The sequence below is a fragment of the Euprymna scolopes genome, chromosome 12 (assembly GCF_053919585.1).
Source record: "Euprymna scolopes isolate OS-2025 chromosome 12, ASM5391958v1, whole genome shotgun sequence".
Classification (NCBI taxonomy): Eukaryota; Metazoa; Mollusca; class Cephalopoda; order Sepiida; family Sepiolidae; genus Euprymna; species Euprymna scolopes.
The window spans coordinates 78,101,548-78,110,279 of NC_136493.1; positions in this window are offsets into that span (position 1 = coordinate 78,101,548).

Here is an 8,732-nt window from a genome sequence, read left to right on the forward strand (position 1 = left end):
TGAATTTTTGTTTTGTCGCTACACGACAAATCTTACTAAAGGACCAACTTGCAAACGAAAAGCGAACTTTGTTCTGTCGCAAAAACGACAGGTCAGACCCGTATTACGAAGAACAAGGAAGTAACCTACGAAAAAAGTTCACCAGTTGATTCTAATTACTGTTCTCCGTAAACAAAACAACAACTAAAGGACTTTTTAATTAATGTTTTGGTTGACGTCGGTACTAAAAGGAAATACCACAGCATAAACTAAAATTCAAGGAAAGGATTTTTTTTCTTGAAGTTGTCACTGAATAACGGATAATACAGTAAAACGTCACGGAAAAAAAAGGTAATCTCAATTTAAGAGGTATTTTAATTACTAAAATACTAGAAAAAAACTCAAAGAACTAAATGTACTGCATACATTTATTCAATTGTGACTCGATTAAAAAAAAACCCAAACTTTTATTTTGTGGAAAGAGTTACTTATTAGTAAGTGCCTAAAAAACGGAAAGTCAATTCCATTTCGTGATTCCAGATAAACCTGTTTTATTTTTTTTTTTTTGCAGCGTGACTCGCAAAAAGAATATATTATTGCAAGCAGCGATATTATTATTGAAAACAGGAGCTTACAGCAATTTGCTTTTTTGTTGTAACCCAAACCGATGTATATTGTACATGGTACAATTTTTTTTTTAACTACACACTAAAAAAAATACAAAAAAAAAACATGAAAGACTTATCAAAAATGTTCATGCAATTTTTACAAGCACAGGCTGAGCGGGATGAACGCAGACAAGCTACACAAAACGAGCTTTTGCAAACACAAATACAGGCACAGGCTGACCGCGAGGAAAAGAGAGAGGACAGATTATTGAAATGGCAGCAGGAACTAGAAGAAAAGCAGAAAATGGCACAATTAAAGCAGAAAACTGCAATTGGAACAGGAAGAAAGGCATAAGAAACTACAATTGGAATATGAAGAAAGACAAGATGAACGTTTTGCTAAAACACTGGAACTACTAAAGAGTAATCGAGAAAATGTCGATAGTGTTAATTTCTCCCATACAACTATTTTTAATAGCATGGACACATTTCATTATGTGCCTGAGGAAGAGAAGAATTTTGAAGCATACTACACAAGATACGAGGATGTTTTTCAACTGGACTGTAAAAATTGGTCAAATAGTCAGAAAGTGAGCCTCTTACTCAGAAAATTGGGTACATCAGAACACAGCAAATTCGTAGATTACATATTACCTAAAAAAAACTGCGGAATTAGAGTTCATGGAAGCTGTAAATTATTAAAAGAATTATTTAATCCAAATATATCTCTTTTTCATAAAAGATGGCTGTGCATGAATCTAAGAAAGATGGACAACCAAGATTATTTGACATACGCATCAGTTGTCAATAAAAACTGCGATAATTTTAAGCTTGCAGAACTAACGGTAGAAGATTTTAAATGTCTAATCTTCGCTCAAGGGTTAGTTTCCACGAAAAATGCAGAAATACGCAGACGAGTGTTGTCTAAGCTGGAATCTGAGCAAGATTTAACTCTCCAGAAACTAGCAGAGGACTGTGAAAGGGCCATTACACTAAAAAAGGATTAAAAAAATATAGAAGAATACGGAGTGGCATATGTAAGAAAAGTTAGAAAACCATACGCACCAACCAAGAACTTTACAAAGAAAAGCAATGGAACGGGATATTCCAAAGATAATAACCATAAATATAGTACAGAATATAACAAGCCTCTTTCTGGATATAACTGTAAGAGATGTGCAGAAAAGCATTGGGAATCAGATTGTCCTTATAAGAAGAAAAAATGCTACATTTGTAAGAAGGTGGGACACAAAAGCGATTGCTGCATATATAAAGATTACACCAGAAAGAGAGTACAGCAAACAAAATCAAATACAAAATTAGACAAAGATCGGCGAAAATACGTAAAAGTGGAAATATTTAAAACATCAATAAAGTTACAACTCGACTCCGGCTCCGATGTTTCTATAATAAACCTGAATGCGTGGAAAAAGTTGGGAAAACCGGCCATGATGAAAACTAGTAAAGCAGCCCAGACGGTAACTGGTGGTGGTATAAAATTTGAAGGAGAAGTTGTCCTCCCGATAAAATTGAAAGGGATTTCGAAGAAATTAAAAATATTCGTACTAAAAAATAGTGAAAATATGTTTGGAATAGATTTAATTGAGAAATTCGGACTATCAATACATTCTGTAAAAAATTAGAATGTTCTTCTCCAACAACAGTAAATATAAAAGACGATTTAAAAGAATTATTTCCTGAGGCATTCACGACTAACTTAGGTCGCTGCAATAAATTCAAGGCCTCGTTTGAACTTAAAGAAAACGCCAGCCCAATTTTTAGAAAAAAGCGAAATGTTCCGTTCGCTGGTTTGGAAAAGATTGATAAAGAATTAAATAGATTGGAACAGACGGGAATTCTATCAAAAATAGAACACAGCGAGTGGGCAGCCCCCACCGTATACGTAAAGAAAAAGAATGACGAAGTTAGAGTGTGCGCAGACTTTTCGACCGGGGTCAACTCCCTATTAAAAGATCACCATTACCCCCTACCAAGCCCAGAGGAAATATTCACGAAGTTGAATGGGGGTAATATCTTCTCCAAGATAGACTTGAGCGACGCGTATTTGCAAATACCGGTCGAGGAGAATTGCTCAAAAATACTATGCATCAATACGCATAAGGGATTATACAAATACAACCGATTGCCTTTTGGCATCAAAGTAGCGCCTGCCATCTTTCAGCAAGCGATGGACACCATGCTAAGTGGTATTGAGTGCACATGTGCATACCTGGACGACATTGTTGTCAGGAGCAAATCCCTAGAAGAACATAAGGAACATTTGAAACAAGTATTTACTCGAATACAAGAATTCGGCTTTAAAGTAAAAGAAAGTAAATGTGACTTTTGTATGAGCGAGATTAAGTATCTTGGACACATAATAAACAAACATGGACGACGTCCAGACCCAGACAGATCTGCGGCAATAAAAAATATGCCAGCACCCGATAATGTAACAACCTTGCAGAGTTTTTTAGGACTCGCAAATTATTACCAATCTTTTATTAAGGAATGCATAACTTGCGAGCCCCCTTAAATAATCTGCTTAAAACGGATACACCGTGGAACTGGACGCAAGAATGTCAAACTGCTTTTGACAAAATAAAGAGCGCACTAACATCCGAATTATTCTTAACGCACTTTGACACAAACTTAAAAATAGTCGTCGCTAGTGACGCTAGCTCCTACGGCTTAGGAGCATGCATTCAACATATTATGTCGGATGGGTCTAGAAAACCAATAGCGCACGCTTCGAGAACGCTGATACCAGCCGAAAGGGCATATTCACAAATCGAAAAAGAAGCGTTGAGCATAATCTTTGCCGTGACTAAATTTCACCGATATTTATATGGTAAACAATTCATACTTGAAACCGACCATAAACCGTTAGTCACGATCTATGGATCAAAAAAAGGATTGCCGGTATACACCGCAAATAGATTGCTGCGCTGGGGTACAATACTACTTAATTACGATTTCCAGCTACAACATCTAGCATCAAAAAAGATTTGCCATGCGGATGGACTGTCAAGACTGATACCACAGAAACACAATCTGGAAGAATCAGTCATTGCAGCAATTCGGACAAATGTTGAAGTAAAAAATATGGTAGCAAACATCATTAAGGATCTACCCGTAACTTTGTCGGACATTAAAAGGGAAGCCGAGAAAGACGAATATATAAAGGACATAAAAGAGAAAATTATAACGGACACAAAGGTGCAAGAAGTTTTCTCCATATGTGACGATGTGTTACTGTACAGCGAGAGAGTGGTAATACCCAAAACATTGCAGAATAGGATGTTAAGAGATTTCCACACAGGACATCCGGGGATAAATCGAATGAAGTCGTTAATGAGAAGCTACGTGTACTGGCGTAACATGGACACTGACATAGCGACAACAATTGATAAATGTAAAGGATACCAGTTAGCGGCAAAATCTCCACCTATAGTACACAAACCTTGGCCGAAAACCGACCAACCATGGTCGAGAATCCACATGGACTTCGCTGGTCCAGTAGGTGAAAACTATTATTTAATTGTAGTGGATAGTTTCACAAAATGTCCGGAGGTAATGCGTTGCAGGAATCCAACAACGAACAACTCAATAGGGTTCCTACACGAGTTGTTTGCAAGATTCGGTGTACCAGACACACTGGTCACTGACAACGGAACGCAGTTCACATCCGCAGAGTTTAAGGAATTTTGCGACACGTTCCGAGTGAAGCACATCACGACTCCGCCGTATCATCCAAGCTCGAACGGCCTCGCGGAAAGGTTCGTGGACACGCTAAAACGAGCGTTAAAAAAATCCATTGGAACACCAACAGAAAAAGCTTTGCAACAATTCTTGCAAGTATATAGGATTACACCACATCCTAGTACACCATCAAACATATCACCAGCTGATCTAATGTTTGCCAGAAAGGTAAAATCAGCGTTTGACAAACTATTGCCAAGGCAGGCAATTATCCGAAACACTACACACACGAGAAGAAAGAAATATAACTCGGGATATCGAGTATATTTTAAGTGCTACAGAAATAACACATCTTACTGGGAATGTGGATTAGTGGATAAACGCATTGGTGATTGTACATACATGATTAAAGGTCCACAGAATATACATAAAAGGCACCTAAATCAGATAAAAAAACGTCATATCCAAGATGATGATGATACGACAACAGTCGAAGAGGAGGACACCATAGATTTCATATACGAATCTTTTAATTTGGAACCGCCTCAAAATGCACCTGAACCCCGAAGATCAGGTAGGAAAAGAAAAGTGAATGAACCATTAATGGTAAACCCAAAAAGAAAAAGATATTGAAATCTGTGTGACTTCAAATCTTGAGAGGGGGGTGTTGTGGTGGCAACCACTTATTTGCATATGCGAATAACATAACACTATAAATGGCAAGCCTAGGTTGGCCTTGGTGTGTCTTACTCAAATGCCACCGGAAGTGACGCTGAAGAGCGTACATGTCCTCCCACCAAGACTCTCTGACTCGACACCGTCATTTGTACATATTGTAAATATACCTTTTCTTTAATACACTTATTATTGCGTTATCTTGTTGTTTGCGTCTTCATTGTATTTCCTTACTAATTATTGTTCAACCTTGCAACCACAACAAATAGACAAGGCATTAAAATCTCCCAATATGTCAAAGTCGCTGGCATTTGAAGACAGCTTTTAGTGAGATTTTGTTCTGCAGCACTGATAGAACTGTTGCACCAAACATTAACGGGAGTCGATTACGAGAACTTATCATCACTAACTCCTGGAGGAGGGCTGTTCATAATAAAACATTAGTAAGAAAAAATGCTTATTTTACGAGAGAAGATGAGCTCACTTGTGTGGCAGTTTTTTTTTTTTTGTTTTGTTTTTTCAGAATGATGACAATGACACACCATCGGTAGATATGAATATTGTTGACAAACCAGACATTTGGAATCAATCGATCCAACGAAAGACATGTGGTTTGTGGAATTATAAAAAAATAAACGAAATGAAATTATTTTCACAGAAAATTACAAAAATTTAAATTTGCAATGAAAATTTATGCAATAACGAAAGGCAATTCACTATTTTTGATTTTTTTTATCTTGCTTGTTTACTTTTTTGTACGAAATGCGGCATGCGTTACAGCAGAAGTGAAGAATATAAACAAAACAGATTTTTTTATCATTGCAATAAAAACCCGACATACTTTTAGCACTCTCTTGATTAAGTGTGTTCTTACAAGTGGGGGATACGTCCTTGACAATCAGTGCGACTTTGCCGTTGTCCTACTATTCAGCCTCCGGATACCAACTCTTCAAAGCGTTACTTTTTCTTTGAGAATGAGTTAGTTTATTGTTAATCACCTGAGGCACTCCTACCGGGAATACACCCCGTAATTCTGCAATTGTGTTAATATAATCTTCGATTAGCATACCTTATAATTTAAACAATTACGTGTTTATAATTTAAATTTTAGTCTAAAACTTGGAAGTATCACAACAATCGCTGTCGCATTCCAAGGACAACATTTATCAACATTACTCACTTTCATCTTCTTTATATCCAGGCTACAATTTTTATTCACTAACCTGATTTTTCTGAGCACCATGGGTAATGTCGTTAATATGTTTTATTTTGCTTCTTTTTTTTTTCGAGGTCCATTTTACATTTGTATTTCTTGTTATTAGTATTTTAATATCATTATTTCCATATTACAAGAAAACTATCTTTTAATTTTTTTTTTTTTTTTTTTTTCTTCTGATTCTTATTGATTTGGACTTGTGTATGTTTTTATCAGTTTCAAAGTTTTATTAATTAATCGGGAGATATTTAGTAAACTTGTTTAATGGATTCAAATTAATCATTATTTCAAAATGTTATGATGAATTATATTATCTAATTGCGCCGATAATTATCTTAGTGGATGAAGGTCAGTTCGAAATTCAAACAAAAACATGGTTCACTAGGACATGCAATTTAGTAGAATTGGATAATTTCATCCGTCTTCCGATTGTATAGAACAAAATCAAAGTATAAATTGACATCTGTATATTTCCTTGTCTGTCTATCGATCAGTTCATCAACCTCAGTCTGCACATCTGCATAATTAACAGAGAAAACTATTGATCGACGTTTCGTTTTCAAAAAAATGTTCTTGTTCTTCCTGCGTTCTTAATGAAATAATCTACAAATTAAATTGAATCTTTAGTTGAAGTAAAAACACTTCATTCACACAAAGTGTGGGTAACCAAAATATGCAAACGAAATTATTTTTTTATTATTTTAGGACATCTCAGTCTCAATTATGTTGACACGTTGCTTCCCACGATATCACCGACGTAAAGCGTTTTTGATCCTAAATAGTATTTACTTGTAGATGGGTGTCCATTTTCGAATTCGAAACACGCTATCTTGACAATTATAAAACTCTGTGGACCGTCCAGGCGTCCTTGCTTGAATCTTATATATATATATATATATATATATATATATATATATATATATATATATATATATATATAAGTGAAAGTGTCTGTCTGTGTGTGTGTGTGTGTGTCTGTCTGTGTACATTTCCCTACACAATAACTCTGTCAATTTTCAGTCTATAGACTCGAAATTTGATATACAGGGTATGAAGATTTGGGAAAATCTTTGTAATCCGTTTTCGGTCAGAAATTTGGCTGTTAAGGGGTCAAAGTTCAACGATTTGACCTTTAAGAACTCTACAAAACTCCTCCGCCAATTTTGGGTGCAAACAATTAAAATGTTTGATATAGGTTTCTTGGACATGGATCTAACTTAATAATTTGATTTGAGCCCAAAACAATAAATCTTAAGGGGGTCATAATAGGGGTCAAAGTTTTAAAAAATTTGACCTCTGCGGTCTCTACCAAATCACTCAGACAATTTCTGGTCTAAACATTGGAAATTTTACATAAAGGATATTCAGAGATAGGGCAAGCTTTTAATCGGTTTGGGTCGAAAATTTGAGCTACCAATATATAAATGTATGTATGTATGTATGTTTGAATTTCTGCCTAAAACTTTCGACAGAGACGACGGATTTTCACAAGATCAGTATCGTTTTGAAGCTCGACCCTTAGACAAATACCGAAAAATTGGCTAAAAACATTAATTTCTTCACCCTCAACTGGGCACTTTTCTACAGGAAGGGGTCGCTTTTTTCACCGATATTTTCGAAAGTCATCCCCTCTTTTCGATTGTCTAGCCTTAATTTAAACCTAAGTCACTTTCTGTTTGGCGGTGGGCGTAACTGCAAAGACGTCACGTTTTCCCCCCCGTTCTTTTCCTCCTTCGCAGTACGGGTTCGAGCCTGCATTCCTACTACCATTTTTTTTGCTCTACACCCCCCCCCCAAACACCCGGGCAACGCTTGGCACATATACTAGTGTATATATATATATATATATATATATATATATATATATATATATATATATATATATATATACAAGACGCCTGCACGATTTTACCATAAAGAATCGTCTGATTTAATATTCTAACTAAGGCATAAGTGTTTAAATACTTATTTGATCATTGAATGTTTTGGTTTTTTGAAATAACTACTGTATGTTGTGTACAATGTAATAATTAATAGATAGCGGGACCCGTTGGAATTCCACAGCAGACTCTTACTATTAATGTCAGCACTGTGGATGTTCAGCGTAAATGGGGTCACCCTTATATTTTGTAGCTCTTTTGTTAAAACTGCAAAAATATTTATATAAGTAGCAGGGACGCCCAGCCTATCCCGGTCGTAAATACGCTTAAATGCATTTTAAAAGTATGCAGACTTCGTATATATTATTATTGAATCCATTTTCTATCTGTTTTTAATGTATTATAACGTTCTGGTTTTTAAAATATATCTATATGACTTGGATGCATCAGCTTGAATCGAAACCGAAACCAAAACTTATGAAGGAAAAAGAATATATATATATATATATATATATATATATATATATATATATATATATATGAGCAAACAGTTAATAAAATATTTTTAAAACACTTTGAAATGAGTTAAAACATATTTAATCTGAAAAGGAAACACTAGATAAATGGATAGTCCTTAATCCGCAGAGTTTCGAAGAAATACTTTCCTTCTCA